The sequence below is a fragment of the Symphalangus syndactylus genome, chromosome 4, assembly GCF_028878055.3.
Source record: "Symphalangus syndactylus isolate Jambi chromosome 4, NHGRI_mSymSyn1-v2.1_pri, whole genome shotgun sequence".
NCBI classification, from domain to species: domain Eukaryota; kingdom Metazoa; phylum Chordata; class Mammalia; order Primates; family Hylobatidae; genus Symphalangus; species Symphalangus syndactylus.
Genome location: NC_072426.2, coordinates 94,175,403 through 94,193,533, shown reverse-complemented (window position 1 = coordinate 94,193,533; position 18,131 = coordinate 94,175,403). Strand labels below are relative to the sequence as shown.

At 46.0% G+C, this 18,131-nt stretch overlaps 2 long non-coding RNA genes across 4 annotated transcripts; one reads left to right on the top strand and one right to left on the bottom strand.

Annotated features, from left to right (window-relative positions):
* Positions 1-9,547: 9,547 nt before the first annotated feature.
* On the bottom strand, positions 9,548-14,027 carry LOC129480307 (uncharacterized). The gene is made up of 3 exons (XR_008656981.2): positions 13,898-14,027; positions 10,856-10,894; positions 9,548-9,681 (listed from the first exon to the last, which is right to left on the bottom strand). It is a non-coding gene; the product is annotated as an uncharacterized lncRNA (long non-coding RNA).
* Positions 14,028-14,147: 120 nt separating this feature from the next.
* On the top strand, positions 14,148-17,646 carry LOC129480306 (uncharacterized). Of its 3 annotated transcripts, XR_010120419.1 has the most exons (4): positions 14,148-14,263; positions 14,362-14,492; positions 15,314-15,458; positions 17,531-17,646. It is a non-coding gene; the product is annotated as an uncharacterized lncRNA (long non-coding RNA). The 3 variants fall into 3 exon arrangements; XR_010120418.1 differs by lacking the exons at positions 15,314-15,458; positions 17,531-17,646 and adding an exon at positions 14,938-15,132; XR_008656980.2 differs by lacking the exons at positions 15,314-15,458; positions 17,531-17,646 and adding an exon at positions 14,759-14,905.
* Positions 17,647-18,131: the final 485 nt, after the last annotated feature.

Sequence of the window (18,131 nt, the reverse complement as noted above, 5' to 3'; positions counted from 1 at the left end):
GGCCTCCCAAAGTGCTGGGATTACAAGCGTGAGCCACCGCGCCCGGCCAAGGATGATGTTTTCAGTGCCTACACAGCTCCCAAAGTGAAGATGATATGGAAACTGGGTGGTGTCAAGGCCAGTCACACAGAGCCAAGGAGCAGAAATGCTTGCCCTGCTTCTGCCATGGTCTTCACAGTGAGAGATAGGCAGCTATGCCCCTGAATTCTCCAGGACCTGCCAAGTTGGGCCATTTCAGAGAGGAGAAACTGAGACTCAGAGCTATGTAATCAGCATGCTGGAGCATAGAAAGCAGAGACAGGCAGAAGGCAAGAACTCAGAGCTGGGAAAGGAATCCTGGCCCACCCAGATTGGCAAAGCCATTGCAGACCCATGGTTCTTGGGTTTTCCTGTTGGCTTGCAAAGTGATATCAAGTCAGAGGTATTGTTTTCCCTGGTCTCTGCCATTGATAAGACAGAGAAAAACAGCTCCCACGATAACATTGATGCTGCCAGCCCTTCCTGCCACTGGCTTTCCTGGTTGGAGTCCTCTCCTATGCTCCTTCCTCTCTCTCCTTCCGGACTGAGATTCAAGCCGAGATGCCTTGTGGGGCAAAGGAGCCGGCGGTGAGGTTCCCTCCTTCAGTTGCTTCAGCAGGCACATAGCTCCTTCTGATCTTGGACAAAGCCCAAAATGCCCTGAGGCAGTGGTGTGCTGGGGCAGGCTCATACTGACTCATTAGAGCCAATTGCTAAATTTCGGGGAATCTTGTAAGCCAATTGTTGAACACAGTCATTATTAAAAATTAGATGATATGAGATTGCAACTAAATAATTTATTTTTTAAAAGTAATAAACACTCCTAACTCATCATGTCCTATTTACTTTATTGCATTTTACTGTTAACTATCCTCTGGAGGTAATTTACATATTGTATTTACATGGTGGAAATACCATATACTTGTGTACCGTTGTTAATCTTTTCTCAATTTGCATTTGAAACTGGTAGTTTTTATGCCACAGAAATCAGTGAACACTGCAAATCAAGGATGTTTTATTTTTTAGAGCGCTGGTGGTTAAAGATTTACCAAGACACCACTGCTGCAGGTACTTTCCCTGAGATACCACTCTGAGGACCCTGTGGTCCCAAGGCCACGCAGTGATCCTCCGATAGGGAGTACGCAGATAGGGAGTACCAGGATGACGGCCCACATCTTCAGAGGCCTCCACCACAATGCACGCTTGTCCTCTGAGGCACTTTGCTGCCGTGAGTCTGTGTCACAGACAGGCTAGATATGCCGAACGCTGTTTCCATTTCTTTCTCTATTTTAAAATATATTATTTTACAATGGCTGTATATGATCACTGTCAAACATTTAAGCTATCTGTAATCCCATCAGTTAGTAAGAACTTGTGTTAATTTTGTAATATACATAATTCTTGTCTTTTATCTATGCATAGACATGTTTTTAACTTTTACTGTAAAAACAGATCAGAAGCTGCTGTTTCTGTTTTGAATCCTGCTTTTGTGTTTCAACTCTGCAATATAATGTGAACATCTTTCCAAGTCAAAATTCATAAAAAAAAGATTCACTGTACTCCAAGAGATTGAATACCTCTTTCCCGGATAGAGCAATATCATTTTGTCATCAGGCAGACTTGGTTCACATCTCAGCTCATGTATTTGCTATGTGACTGAAGACAAGGAAAGTAACCTTTCTGTGCTTCTTCTGTAAAACATGGACAACAATAGCACCTATTTCATAGCATTATCCTGAGAATTAAATGAATATGTGTAATGCTTTTAACACTGCCTGATACAGAGTAAGCCCTGAGTAGTTGTTAACTAAGTTTTCTATTTTCCTTAACAATTCACTGTGGGGTTTTTCTCTACCTGCTATGTACTTATCTCCAGCTGACTCTAAGACTAGAGCAGGAACAATTAAAATGGGTGAGATTGCATTGAAATGGACACAGCCCAAATAGAACTCTCAATTACCTGCAAATCTGCTCCTTTCCCCAGGCTAATCCATGTCAGTAATCAACCAAAAACGAAGTCATCACTAATTCCTCCTTCTTGCTCATCTAATTCATTAATAAGTCCTGTACATTCTGCTTCTAAAACACAGAGTGCCCACCGGCCTCTGCCCCCACCACCAACATCCTGCTCCAATGTGCTATCTGCTTGTGCCTGAGTTTGTGCAATATCCTCCTCATTGAGCTTCCTGCCTCTTCTCTTGCCTACCCCCACGACCCCCACAATGTATTTTATACCCAACAGCGAGAATAGTATCTTTAAAGCAGTGCAATCTGTAGGTTATGACTGATTAGTGGGTTGTGAAATCAACTTAATGGGTCATGATCAGATTTTTATTTGAATTAAATGGAAGAATTGAGTCTATCAGAATACATCACACAAGTATTGTTTGTGATACTTTTGTATCATTTAAAAAAAGACATTCACTTGTATACATATTTAGTATGCCTGATCATGATATACTATGTATTTCTTAAGCCAGAGGCACCAGCCCCTAGGCCACGGACCAGCACCAATCCATAGCTTGTTAGCAACCGGGCTGCACAGCAAGAAGTGAGTGGCAGGAGAGCAAGCAAAGCTTCATCTGTATTTACAGCGGCTCCCCATCACTCTCATTACTGCTCAGCTCTGCCTCCTGTCAGATCAGTGGCAGCATTAGATTATCATAGTAGCACAAACTCTCTTGTAAACTGCACATGCGAGGGATCTAGGTTGCAGTCTTCTTACGAGAATCTAACACCTGATGATCTGTCACTGTCTCCTATCACCCCCATGTTAGGAATATATGAATTAAAAAATAAAAAATTCATCAGATTATTTGAAGAAAAACCTTATCATATCCCACACCCAGATGGGACCGTCTAATAGCAAAAAAAACAACAAAAAAAAAACAACCAAAAAAAAACAAGCTCAGTACTCCTGCTGATTCTACATTATGGTTTTATAATTATTTCATTATATTTTACAATGTAATAGTAATAGAAATAAAGTACACAATAAATGTAATAATGTGCTTGAATCATCCCAAAACCATCACCATCACCCGTGCTGTCCCTGGAAAAACTGTCTTCCACGAAATCGGTCCTTGGTGCCAAAAAGGTTGAGGGCTGCTTTCGTTTTGTTATTTCATTTTACTTTGTTGTATTTTATTTTTGCTGGTTTTTTTTTTTAATTTTTTTTTTTTTTCCTAGATGGAGTCTGTCTCTGTAGCCCAGGCTGAAGTGCAGTGATGTGATCTCGGCTCACTGCAACCTCCATCTCCTGAGTTCAAGCGATTCTCCTGCCTCAGCCTCCTGAGTAGCTGGGACTACAGGTGTATGCCACCACGCCTGGCTAATTTCTGTGTTTTTAGTAGAGATGGGATTTTACCATGTTGGCCAGGCTGGTCTTGAACTCCTGACCTCAAGTGATCTGCTCGCCTCGGCCTCCCAAAGTGCTGAGATTACAGGCGTGAGCCACCGTGCCTGGTCTATTTTTGCTGTTTTTTATTTCATTTAATTATCCCATAGCAATGATCTACCAAGCTTCTGTGTTCTCGTGAAGGCTAATGATTTACTAGCTGACCTACGCTTTGGTCATTTCTCTTCTCCCTGCCTCTCCCTCCTTCCACAGTGATGACTCCCCTCTCCTTGCACCCTGCCTACCGCTTTATTAGGGAGAAGGCCAATCTTGCTGATCCCGTGGCAAGGCGCAGTCTTGACATCATGCTCCATGGGGCCTGCTGGGTGGGCTCCAGGGTTTGCACCTTCACCCACCATGCATGAACAGGCGTCCTTCCCTAAGGCCCCTTCCTTGGTGGGCTCTGACTCTAGAAGCTCAGCAAATCTCTCCTGGAACCTTTGAGTATAGGGGTCTATGCTGTGCCTACTTCCCAGGGCTGGATGAGGATCTAATTAAAATAGGGGATGTGGACTTTCGTTGTTGGCTCTGAGGCTCTATCTGCTCACCTGCAAGTGATGTGGCCATGAGCAGAAAGCCATTCTAGGGGGAATGGACATGGTTAATTGGTACAAAAATATAGTTAGAATGAATAAAATCTAGTATATGACAGAACAACAGAGTGACGACAGTCAACAACCATTTATTGTACATTTAAAAATAACTAAAAAACATAATTGGAAGGTTTGTAACATGAAGAAATGATAAACGCTTGAGGGAATAGATACCCTTTTTACCTTGATGTGATAATTATGCATTGTTTGCCTGTATCAAAATATCTCATGTACCCGACAAATGTAAACACCAACTATGAACTCATAAAAATAAAACACACACAAAAAAATAGAAAGCCATTCAAGTCTTCTCTCAGCTACGCCTGAGGGTAGCTGAGAGCGCCTGAGCCTGTCCCTGCCCTCCCAGCCTCCAAGGCTACTAGGAAGGATCTCTGATTTATTCAGCCACTCTGGCCTGCCCCCTTTCTTTTTGGATTGCCAGATTTAGCAAAACAACAACAACAAATCAAAAAGCAAAAAACAAGGATGCTCAGCTAAATTTGAGTTTCAGATAAACAACGGATAACTTTTTTTGGTAGAAATGTGTCCCATGCAATATTTGGGAGATTCTTACACAAAAAATCTTATTTGTTGTTTATCTGAAATTAGATTTTAACTAGGTGTCCTGTATTTTGTCTGGCAGCTCTACTTCTGGAGTTTCCTCAGTTTGCCTTGGGTCATCACCTAAACCATCCTCCGCCTTGGTTTCAGTTTCTGAAAATGGGAAGCACAGTAGATAACGCTCAAGAATGTTAGGAGGCTAGGAAAAAAAAAAGTGCTTTGGAAAGTAGGATAAAGTGTGACACATGCATGAGGTTGAGCAACTCTCATTCTACAGATTAACAACCCCCAAGAGATGTGGAGATGGAACCTATGTCCTCCACCCACCCCAGCAAAGCTTCCTACCTAAGCTCCTCCACCCTCTTGTGTAGAACCCCTGCTTGGCCAGCCTCTTGCCATTGGCCACGCCACTTCCCACACTCTGCGCTCAACTGCCTGCAAGCCCCATCAGTCCCTTATAGTTTTGCATGAAGGCACTGTCATTTTCTCCACCTTGAGGCTTGCAATCAGCCCGAATGGCTAAGCATTAGGATTACCATATGTCTTGGTTTGCTCAGGACAGTCCAGACTCATGCCTGTTATTCTGGGGTGAATGATCAATTAATAATGCTTCCTTTCACTTTCAAAAGCGGACAATAAATTATATGATGACTCATCACCATTTTGCCCTCTTAGTTCCTTAACTACCTCGTCTCTAGGGACTGTTACTTCCACTGTACTCCAGTCCTCAGAGTACTCCTGGCCACATGCAGAACTGCCCCACCTCTGACACTGAAAAATGCAAACATCTCTCTTTGATCATAATGCCATTCCTTCCAACTCCTCTTATTTCTATTTAAAAATATTTTTTTTTCTCATTTACCTTAGATGTCTTGGTACATTTTGTCAATTTCTTTTGTCAGCATCCCATTAGTCCCATTGGCCTGGCCTAGAGGAGCCAGCCCACTTGCCTGGAAAATGTCCAGTGTAGATTCGTCCATTCTCTGCCTTCTCCACACTGGCCTTGGCTGTCAAGGGCTGCTGGAGAACCTTGCACAATCACACAGGCTGGGGCCATTAAATTATTGGTCTCCAGCTTCCACCGGCTCTCAGCAGAGTTCAGCAAGCCTCCAGCTCTCTCTTCATGCTTCTCAAAGGCTATTTCAAAGCTTTTTCACTTTTTTTTTTTTTTACAATTTTGTTTCCCACTATCTTTTCATCCATCTGGGCAGGTGACTTTGTCTTTCATATCAGAGACTAAACAGAAGCCATTGAATGAATGGTTTCTCAACATTCTGCCAGAAACCTTTCCACTTACCTGTATCGGGATCCATTTTGGGGGACCTCCTCTGTGTTTGGGAATGCTTTCTTCCCTGTCCATCATCTCATATCTTCAACCCTCCCCTCTTTCCTGTCCCCTCATAAGCAATGGAGCATCCCTGGATCTCTACCAGCTAAGAAAAATCCTTCCACTTCTCTAGCTACTCTTTCTGTCACTTCACAACCAAACTTATATGAGTTTTCTACACTTGCTGTTTCCCCATCTCAGCCACTCACTCATCCCCAAATCTTCTGGACCTCACTCCTACTCCTACCACTTCACTGAGAATGCTTTGAGGAAAGTCAAGATTGCCTACTCTGATGTTAAATTTCCCAGTTCACTGGCCACACCAGCTCTGACCTGAGCAGTATTTGACACTGCTGTTCACTTGGCCTGGAACTGCCTTGGCCTCTGATACAGTTTGAATGTTTGTCCCCTCCAAATTGCATGTTGAAATATAATCCCCTATGTTGGAGGCAGGGCCTGGTGGAAGGTGTTTGGATCATGGGAGCGAATCCCTCATGAATGGCTGTGTCCCATCCTTGTAGTAATGAGTGAGTTCAATTACGTGAGATCTCGTGTTTTAAAAGAGCCTAGCACCTTCTCCCATCTCTTGCTCCCTGTTGTTCTCTCTCTTGCTGTGTGAGACACTGCCTCCCATTTGCCTTCCGCCACAATTATGAGCTTCCTGAGTCTCCAGCAGAAGCAGATGCTGGCCCTATGCTTCATGTACAGCCTGCAGAACTGTGAGTCAAATAAACCTCTTTTCTTTACAAATTACCCAGTCCGTAGTGTTACCTTTTAGCAATGCAAACAAACTAACACAGTTTCCTCCTCTCTGACCACTGCCTGGCAATACCCTTTGCAGGCCTTGTTCTTCCAAGCCTTAAATGTTGGTTGTTCAGGATACTGAAATCTCTCAGAGGTACCTTATCCACTTTCATTGTTCCAATGACCTTTGTGTTGGTGAATCCTGTATTGATGATCTGTAGCTTCTATAACAAATGGAAACCAAGATGTTGGCAGGGCTGCCCAGCAGAGGCTCCAGAGGAGAATCCACTCCTTTTCCCTTCTAGCTTCTTGGTGGCTGTTGACATTCCTTGACATGCAGGCTTGTGACCTCATCAGTCTGCCTCTGTGGCCACATCACCTCTTCCTCTGTATGTCTGTTCTCCTTTGTGTATCTTTTAAAAGGACATTTGTCATTGGGTTTAGGGCCCACCCAGATAACCCAGGATAATCTCATCTTAAGAGCCTTAACTTAATTATATGTGCAAAGAAGCTTTCCAGGGATTTGAGGACAGACAGAGAGGTTCCAGGGATTTGATGTGGATATCTTTTGAAGGGGCCTACTATAACTCCCCTATCAATTATAAATAGGTCCATTTGCATATCAGAGAAAACCTCAAACTAATTATATCTTTTTTCTTTTTTTTGTCTAATATAAAAGCAACCTAGAAATAGGCCTCCAGTGCCAGTGTGAAAGTTCCATGTGTCATCAGGGGCCCTATTTCTAAGCTTCTCTTCTTTCTCTTCTTTCTTTCTCTTATTTCTTTCTCTCTCTCTTTCTTTCTTCCTCTCTGTTTCTTTCTCTCTCTCTCTCTCTCTCTCTCTCTTTCTCAGTCTGTCACCCAGGCTGGATTGCAGTAGCACAATCACGGCTCACTGCAGCCTGGACTTCCTGGGCTCAAGTGATTCTCCCACCTCAGCCTCCTGAGTAGCTGGGACAACAGGCATGTGTCTGACTAATGTGTCTGACAGCTATGTCTGACTAATTTTTTGTATTATTGATAGAGATGGGTTTTGCCATGTTGCTCAGGCTGCTCTGAAACTCCTGGCTCAAGCAATCCACCTGCCTCAGCCATGTAAAGTGCTGGGATTACAGGTGTGAGCCACCATGACCGGCCTTAAGTTCCAAGCTTTCTGCTCCATATCCTATGCACTAGCTTTGTCCTTAAAGTCACTTCATGGTCCAAGATGGCGTTGGAACTCCAGCCATTATATCTAGGATAACTTGGAGGCCAGAACATAGTCACATGGCCATACCTAATTGCAAGGGAATATGGGAGAGGTAGACTTTTGTTCCAGGTCGAATATATCCATCTAACAACCAGGGTTCTTATTCTAATAGGAAAGGAAGAATGATGTTGAGACAGATAATGCACATTTCTATAATTAACAGCTTCTGAGTTCAAAATATGTGCTGTTAAGTGTGATCTGTGGGAGAGTAGAAGGTGACAAGATTTAGAGAGGAAATGGGGGCACATGTAGAGCCTTGTGGGTCACTGTAAAGATCATGGCTTTTATTGAGAGAGAGAGGGAGAGGGGGAGGCATTGGAGGATTCAGAGTAGAGTGACAGGATCTGACTTACACTAGAAGCAAGTGAGCGTGAAAGTACGGATACTTTTGGAAGCTACTGTGGTAGTCCAGGCAAGAAATGATGGTGCCTGAAAACAGCTAGGTAGCCTGTGAGGTGGTGAGAAATGGTTGGATTCGGGATATGTTCTAGAAGTAGAGCTGACAGTATTTCCTGACAGATTTCTCGTACAGCATGATAGATAACACCAATGTTTTTTAAAGCTAAGCATCTGGAAGAATAGACTTGTCATTAACTGAAGTGGGGAAGATGGATTGCCAGAGAGCAAGTCTGTAGGGAAGATTAGGAGCTCAGTCTTGGATACGGCTCCTTTGAGATACTGTTAGACATCCTAACTGAGATATCAAGCAGGCAATTAGATACAAAAATTCAAGAGAGTGTTCTGGACTAGAGCTAGGAGTCATTAACAGATAGATGGTCTTTAAATCCCTGGGACAGGATGAGATCACTCGTGGAGTGAGCATAGGTAGAAAATACACGTTAAGAACCGAGTAGTAGTGAATGCCAATATTTAGGACTTAGAGAGATAAGGGTGAACCAGCAAAAGAGCCTGAGAAGAAACAGCTTGAGGACTTTGAGAGAGACCGGGCAAAGGAAGTGTTCTGGAGACTAAGGGATCAAGGTATCTCAGGAGGAGGGAGCCATCCACTGTGACAAATGCTGTTGAAGGATTAGGAAAGATGAGGACCAGGAATAGACTCTTGGATTCAGCATCATGGATGTCACAAGGGACCTTGAAGAAAGCAGTTTGGGGGGAGTGAGGGAGGCAAAACGCTGACTGCAGTTGGCACAAGAGATACAAGGAGCTCTGATGGGGGCCTGTGCTGTGGATGAGCCACAGGAGCAGAGAGGGGAGGGCAGAATCAGGAGATGTTAAAGAGGGTCTGATGATTGAATGGATATGGGGAATTCAGGAGAGCAAAGCTCTAGGATGACATCCAGCTTTCTGGCTTCGGTCACTGGTTGGATGGTGGGGCTGTACTGAGACTGCAAACGTGGGAAGACACACAAGTTTTCATGGGGAAATGAGGAGTTCAGTATGGGCGTGCTGAGTTTGGGATGTCTTGAGACTTCTGGTTCATGTGTATGGGACCAATTGGGTAGTCAATCTTCAGGAGAAAGATCTGGGCTGACAGATGCCAATTTAGGAGATTAAAGAAGAGATTCAGAAAGATATCAGGTAAAGGAAGATCAGGACTGAAAATTGGTTCTGTGGTTAATGATGACAATATTTTCCATTTGTCAGCTCATTTTGTCAGTTCTGTGTTACATTAGACCCTTATACACTGTGATGGTTAATTTCAGGCATCAACTTGGCTGGGTTGAGGGATGCCCAGATAGCTGGTAAAACATTATTTCTGTATGTCCTCGGGGGTGTTTCTGGAAGAGATTAGCACTGGAATCAGTAGACTGAGTTAGGAAGATCTTCCACACCTGTGTGAACATCATTTAATCCACTGAGAGCCCAATAGAACAAAAAGGTGGACTAAAGGGGAATTCACTCTCTCTTCTGCAGCTGAGACTTCTATCTTCCTCTTCCCTCAGACATTAGAGCTCCAGGTTCTCGGGCCTTCAGACTCAGGACTTAAACCTGCACCTCCTGCAGATTCGCAGGCCTCTAGTCTTCGACTGAGAGTTATACTGTCAGCTTCCCTGGTTCTCCAGCTTGCAGTGGCACAGCATGGGGCTTCTTGGCTTTCATAATCACGTGAGCCAATTCTCATCACAAATCCCCTCTTATATATCTGCATCCATATATTCTATTGGCTCCATTTCTCTGACTAATGCATATCCCCTACCTCATTTGTTCTCACAGCCACCCTATGACACCAGACACCTCATTTTGCCAGATGTGGGAGAGACATTCACAGGTGTTAAGTGACTTGCCCCAGTTCACACCTGGATTAAATGGTAATCCAGCATGCAAAGTCCACACTCTTTCCATGTCCTAGGAGGTTAGCATGGACGTTGGACTGTGGAGTTACCAACCCAGACACCCAGAGTGTGCCAGGCCTAGTGCTGAGGGCCAGGGCAGAGGGCGCTGTGGAGCCGGGTACAGGCTCACAGCGGGAGCTCTCACAGCTATGACCCATCTGAATGTGCTTGTGGGTTCAGCCAAAGCCCATGGGTGTGGGCAGCCTGGAATCTGAGGCTGGTCAGCTGTGGTCCCTGTCTTCTGGCAGAAGATGTGCTTGGTTCGGGGTTGGCTTGCCCTGGTTTGGCCTGGGAAGATCCCCAGAGACAAGCTTCCCACAGCGGTCAGCTCCAAGTCGGCTGACCAGAAAGCACTACAGCCCACAGAGTGTCCCTGGAGACCAGGAGCAGAGCAGCCGCCTTCCCCAGTTCTCTGTTTTCTGCCTGCCCTGCCTGTGTTACTATCTCAGCCTGACCTGATAGTGACAGGGACTTGATCATGCCCAGGGACTGTACATTTTCTCCCTTGAAGTGAGAGAGGCAGTGCCAGCTCCCAGCCACCACCATTGCCCTAGGACAAAGTGCCACCCTTGGCTTGGTGGGAAGCCAGGCTTAGTGAACTGTCCTGCTACTGGTGGTCTTGCTCCAAGCAGGACAGCCATTCTTGACTCCCTCCATTGTACTAGGGTCTTACCATCCTCTGGGGCCTTCAAATCAAAGTTCACCTCAGAACCTGTGAAGAGAGAATGGATTTTTTCTGCAATATGAGGTTACACCCAAGGGAGGACTTAGCGACCACTGGGTCATTATTGTGTTCATCATTAAAAGTTCTAATTAATTGCACAGTGTGGGCTTGGTTTTTTTTTCAGAGTTGATCATTGTCCCTGGGCAGCCCCTCTCCCAGCCTCCCTCCTGTCTCTGCCCCAACCTCCTCAGGCTCCAGGGACTTCTGTTTTTTTCAAGTCTGAGACAGATAGGCTTGTTCAAAATGCAAGTGGTAGAAAAGACATTTGCAAACATCAGGCAGAATCCAGAACTCAACAGACGGAAAGAATCTGAACTTAAGGAAAAAGGCATATATCTTAGATATGACACCAAAAACTCAAGCAACAACAACAAAGTGGATAAACAGAATAATTAAAACATTTGTGCTTCAAAGGATACTATCAAAGAGGTGAAAGGGCAACCCACAGAATGGGAGAAAATATTTGCAAATCATGTATCTGATAAGGGACCTGTAGCCACAATACATAAGAAAAGCTACTACAACTCATTGATTTAAAGAAAAAAGGCTGGACGTCGTGACTCATGTCTGTAATCCCAGTACTTTTGGGAGGCCAAGGCTATAGGATTGCTTGAGCCCAGGGGTTCTAGATGAGCCTGGACAACATAGGGAGATCCTTTCTCTACAAAAAAAATTTTTTTAAAAGTATCTGGACATGGTGATGGGCACCTGTGGTCTCAGCTACTTGGGAGGCTGAGCTGGGAGGATCACTTGAGACTGGGAGGTCAAGGCAGCAGTGAGCCATGATCAGGCTATTGGATTCCACCCTGGGAGACAGAGGAAACCCTCTGTCAAAAACAAAGAAGGCCAGGCACGGTGGCTCATGCCTGTAATCCCACCACTTTGGGAGGCCAAGGCTTGAGCCCAGGAGTTTGAGACAAGTCTGGGCAACATGGTGAAACCCCATCTTTACCAAAAATACAAAAATTAGCCAATTTCATACTCAGTCTCAAAATAAATAAATAAATAAACAAATAAAAATTAAATTAAAAAAATTAAAACAAATGAAAACAAATCAAATAACCCAATTTTTAAAATGGGAAAATAAACATTTCTTTAAAAAAGACACACAAATGGCCAATAGGTGCATGAGAAAATGCTCAATATCATTAGTCATTTGGGAAATGTGAATCAAAACCTCAGTGAGATCCCACTTCATACCCACTAAGATAGGCAAAGATGTGGAGAAACTGGAACCCTCAAACATGGATGGTAGAAATGTAAAATGGTGCAGCCACTATAGAAAACAGTTTGGGGCTGGGAGCAGAGGCTCACGCCTGTAATCCCAGCACTTTGGGAGGCCAAGGAAGGCAGATCGCTTGAGGTCAGGAATTCAAGACCAGTCTGGCCAACATGGTGAAACCCCATTTCCACTAAAAAATACAAAAAATAGCCAGATGTGCTGGCAGGCGCCTGTAATCCCAGCTATTCAGGAGGCTGAGGCAAGAGAATCACTTGAACCCTGGAGGTGGAGACTAGAGTGAGCTGAGATTGCGCCACTGCACTTCACCCTGGGTGACATAGGGAGACTCTGTCTCAAAAAAAAAAAAAAAAAAAAAATTTTTTTAAATTTTAAAAAAGAAAATACTTTGGTGGCTCCTCAACGAGTTAAACATAGAATTACCACATGACTCAGCAATCCCACTTCCAAGTCTATACCCCAAAGGATTGAAAACAAACAGATACTTAAATAGTTGTACACAAATGCTCATAGAAGCACTACTCGCAATAGACAAAAAGTGGAAACAACCCAGATATCCATCAATGGATGAATGGATACAAAAAATGTGAACATTATTCGGCCATTACAAAAAGTAAAGTACTGATGCATGCTACAACCTAAATAAACCTTGAAAACGTTATGGTAAGTGAAAACGGCCATACTTAAAAGGTCAAGTTTTGTATGATTCTATTTATATGAATGTCCAGAGTAGGCAAATCTGTAGACACAGAAAGCAGTTTGTTGGATGCCAGGGGCTGGGGAGGGTGGAGGGAGAATGGCAAGTGACCACTAGAGAGTATGGGGTTTCATTCTGTGGTAATGAAAATGTCCTGCCGGGCGCGGTGGCTCACGCTTGTAATCCCAGCACTTTGGGAGGCCGAGGCGGGCGGAGCAGGAGGTCAGGAGATCGAGACCACGGTGAAACCCCGTCTCTACTAAAAATACAAAAAATTAGCCGGGCGTGGTGGCGGGCGCCTGTAGTCCCAGCTACTCGGAGAGGCTGAGGCAGGAGAATGGCGTGAACCCGGGAGGCGGAGCTTGCAGTGAGCCGAGATCGCGCCACTGCACTCCAGCCTGGGCGACAGAGCGAGACTCCGTCTCAAAAAAAAAAAAAAAAAAAAAAAAAAGGAAATGTCCTGGAATTTGATAGTGGTAATGGTTGCACAACTCTGTGAATACACTAGAAAACACTAAATGATGTCTTTTAAAAAGGTGAGTGATATGTTATGTGAATCATATCTCAATTGAACAAAAGAAGGCTGTAGGCCGGGCGTGGTGGCTCACGCCTGTAATCCCAGCACTTTGGGAGGCGAGGCAGGCGGATAACCTGAGGTCAGGAGTTCAAGACCAGTCTGGCCAACATGGTGAAACCCCGTCTCTACTAAAAAATACAAAAATTAGCCTGGAGTGGTAGTGTGCACCTGTAATCCCAGCTACTCAGGAGGCTGAGGCAGGAGAATCACTTGAACTAGGAGGCGGAGGTTGCAGCCACTACACTGCAGTCCAGTTGACAGAGCAAGACTCTGTTTCAAAAAAAAAAAAAGGAAGGCTGTAAACTCCCTGGTCAATTGTGAGAACTTGTTCTGCAACGCCCCCTATGGGGGATCACAGACTCTGTTGCCTCCATGTTGAAGGACAGGACAGCCAGGGACCTGGAACAGGAGCCCTGGCAAAGTAGCTTGAGAAAAAGGGAAGATTTGCCAAATAGGTGCAGAAATATCTGATGGTACCTGACGGCAGCCAGGGCAGGACTTTCAAGGCAGTGAAGACACAAAGGGAGAATCTGACCGGAGCCCAGGCAGCCCCTCTCCCAGCCTCCCTCCTGTCTCTGCCCCAACCTCCTCAGGCTTCAGGGACTTCTGTTTTTCTCTGTTATGTAAGAATCCTCATGACCAGTCTGAAGGTTCTGTCTACTTACCTCACCAGTGCAGCCCTGGAAACACTGGACCCTGGCACTCTATGTTCCAACTCTAGGAGATAGTGGACCTGCCTGGCTTCTGGATTAATTCTCTCTGGTCAAACGTCCACTCAAAGTCCAATCAGCTGGACCTCAGAAGAGGCTGGAAAAGGGCTGCTCCTCTTGGATCCTAAGGATGGTTTGTGTCACTAAGCAGGAGACAGACAGGGCTGAAGAACACAGAAACCAGCAACTCAAATATGCTGCTTCTCTTGTCTCTGTTTCCCTCCCTGTCAGCTCTGTCCCCACACTGCACACTGGCAGCAGCTCCAGACCTGCACGCCCTGGAGAAGGAAGGATTGGGATTCTTCCACTTCCAACCCAACGAATCCAAGGGAAGAACTCTGCCTAATCCAGCTTGTCCTGAGGTCAACGGAGCCCCAGGGGAAGGGTGACAATATTGCAAGGGCCTCCTCTATAGGCGTGTGCATGGGGTGGAACAGTTCCCAAGAAGGGGAGGGGAAGGCACAACTACAATCATCTTCTACAAGGTCTATAAAAGCTGGGGAGAGGGGGTGAGGAAAGCGTGGGACCACCAGCCTGTCTGATCAATATGTGAGGCCTTCTTGGATTAAGACAGGATTTCCGGAGTGTTTCCATGATAGGAACGTTACTATTTGCCATCAAATTGCAGGATTGCTAGAACATGGGATTTGAAATCCCCTCAATGGATTCTGAAAATCGGGGAAGGTGAAGGGAAGACCTCATCAATAAGACACCATAATACACACGCCTGTTAGGAAGCTACCGTGTGCTCGGTACTTCCCACTCCCTGAGCATCTCCTCAAATGAGTTCCTTTCACTGTTTTTCAGATAAGGGAAACTGAGGCTCTGAAAGACATACTTATCTGAGCAGAGCAGGATCCCTGGAGGGCTCGGACTCCAGCCCAGACCCCTTCTATCATGGTGTACTGCCCCACCCTTTGCAGACCTCTTAGGTGGTGGGGGATCAGGCCTGGGACTAGGTGGGGGGACTGGATGTGTGTGGCCAGATGGGAGCAGCCTAGACCCCAGGAACTAAAGCTGCAAGGCACATGGCCTTCCCTAGGCACTGCAGAGCTCCTGTGGGAACTGATGGGGTGGGAGGAGGCAGTGTTTGTATGTGTGGGAGATCATATCCTTCCAACAAACACATGCGTGAGGGGCCTGGGGCTCCTCCCTGTGACTGAAGCCATTTGTTTCTAAGCAGTAAACTGTGACTGACCAGGAAACTGACCAATGCTTCCAGGGAAGATGCTCATCGGATGCCCTCCAGCTTCAAGATGCCTTCCTCAAGGGCCTCCCCAGCTCCCGACTCCGGATGTTGGGGCCCTTCTGTGACCACCATCTTTGAGGTGACAGGCCTGGGAGTGGTCAGTTTGTTCCAGAGAAGTCTTTGGAAAATGCAATCACTGTTTACACATTCCTGTTGGACTCAGATTTAGGACAGATGAAGCAGATGTGTCCTGGATATCCCAGAGGGGAGGGCTGGGCCCATGGGAGAAGACACAGGAAGGAATGTTGCGACTCAATATGAAGAGAGACTTCCAGGGGTTATAGACGTCTCTAGAACGAATGTGGGTTACTCTGGAGGAGTGAGCTCCCCTTGGTCTGAGGTATACAAGCTGAGATTGAATGTCACCTTGGAGGACAGATGAGGAAGGAATCACAGCAACACAAGTGAATTAAACTATGAGACTCTCAAAATCCTCTCCCAGGCAGGGCCCAGTGGCTCACACCTATAATCCCAGCACTTTGGGAGGCAAAGGCCAGAGGATGGCTTGAGCTCAGGAGTTTGATACCAGCTGGGCAGCATAGAAAATTTTAAATTTTCTACAAAATAATTAAAAATTAGCCGGGTGTGGTGGTGTGTGTCTGTAGTCCCAGCTACTCAGGAGGCTGAGGTAGGAGGATCTCTTGAGCGAGGGAAGTTGAGGCTGCTGTGAGCTATGATCATGTCACTGCACACCAGCCTGGGCAACAGAGCGAGACCCTATCTCCAAAAAATAAAATAAAAAGAAAATAAAGTCCTCTTCCCCTGAGTTTTCAGGTTTCTATACTCTTCCTCTTGCAAGCTTTATTTCCACTCCACTATCACCTTTTGGTTTAGGGAAACAAATTATGTGATGAACATGGCTTCTGGCTTCTCAGCATCCTTCCTACCCTCCCAGCGTTCAGGAACTGCTGCCATGCAGTTCTGGGTGGGGAGGGGTGGGAGGCTGGTCCCGCCCCCAGCACTAGAGGAGGCCCTGGTTTGTCTCAATCAATCAGCACAGCCACATCTCTTGCCACAGTGGCTGCTGGGGGGGCAGTACCTGAAGACCAAGGACGTCCGGAGAGAGTATTCGCTGGGACACAGGTTTTGGCTCCAGTGAAGGCATGGAGCTCAGCAGGGTGAAGCAGAGCAAGGCCCAGGACTTGTGTGTTATGATGGTGGGAGGGAGTGTCCCCTGTCTTTGGCCAGACTGAGGAAGCACACGCCCTGGTGCGACAGATGTGCTCGTGCCCTTGCTCATATTCTCCTATCTCGTATTACCAGCTTTTGCTTTTTATTTTATTTTATTGTTTTTGAAACGGAGTCTCGCTCTGTCGCCCAGGCTGGAGTGCAGTGGCGCAATCTCGGCTCACTGCAGGCTCTGCTCTCCGGGTTCACGCCATTCTCCTGCCTCAGCCTCCTGAGTATCTGGGACTACAGGCGCCTGCCACCTCACCCGCCTAATTTTTTGTATTTTTAGTAGAGATGGGGTTTCACTGCGTTAGCCAGGATGGTCTCAATCTCCTGACCTTGTGATCTGCCTGCCTTGGCCTCCCAAAGTGCTGGGATTACAGGCATGAGCCACTGCACCCGGCCTTTTTTTTTCTTTTTTGAGACAGGGTCTCTATCACCCAGGCTGGAGTGCAGTGGTGTGATGATGGCTCACTGCAGCCGCGACCTCCCAGGCTCAGGTCATCCTCTCACTTCAGCCGCTTGAGTAGCTGATTACAGGTGTGCACCACCACGCCTGGCTAATTTTTGTACTTTTTTGTGGAGATGGGATTTTGCCATGTTGCCCAGGCTGATCTCGAACTCCTGAGCTCAAGTGACCCTCCAACCTCAGCCTCCCAAAGTGCTGGAACTGCAAGGATGAGCCACGGCACCTGGCCTGGCTTTTGCTTTTTTTTTTTTCCACTGGCTGCTGGAGCCCACTCCACCTGCTCCAAGGCAGGCCCAAAGTGCCATGCATACTTAGTGGGACAGCTCTGACACGTGGTTTTATGTTGGTTCCTGAAATTCCTCAGTAAGATTGTACTCTAGTTTTCCAGAGGTAATTTTTCAGATAGCCCTTTATGGGCTGTTTTCCTTCCCTGTATCGGTTTCTCATGTTCCTACTGGTGTTTCTGAGATCATTTTCCAAATAAACTCCTTATCGTCATATCCTTGTCTCAGGATCTGGGGAGACTCTAATGTGAGACACGTGAACTGGTGCTGACGGCTGCCCTAAGCTGTAATAGGAGCCAGCGTTAGGATGGGATCAGGACCACGGAAGAAGGCAGAGCTGAAAGAACATGAAAAGTGTCTCCTTGGGACATCAAGAAACCCTTGGGCCCACCCTTCCTTGAAGTCTGCCTGTGCTCTAGCTATTTCATTATTGTGAACAATGAATTTCCTTTCTAGTTAAGCCAGCTTGAGTTGCATTGAGTTTTCTATTACTTGGAAACAAAAGCATTGTAAGTGATACAATTCATAACACGGAGTCGCCTAACCATAGCCTTGCAGCCTGGTGTAGTGAACAGTCAATGTTTGATGATAAGACAAGCAGAGGCCAGGCATGGTGGCTCACACCTGTAATGGACCAGCACTTTGGGAGGCCAAGATGGGAGGATTGCTTGAGCCCAAGTGTTTGAGACCAGCCTGGGCAACATGGCGAAACCCCATGTCTACAGAACATGCAAAAATTAGCTGGGCGTGGTGGTGCATGCCTGTAGTCCCAGCTACTAGGGAGGCTGAGGTGGGAGGAGCAACTGAGCCCAGGAGGTCGAGGCTGCAA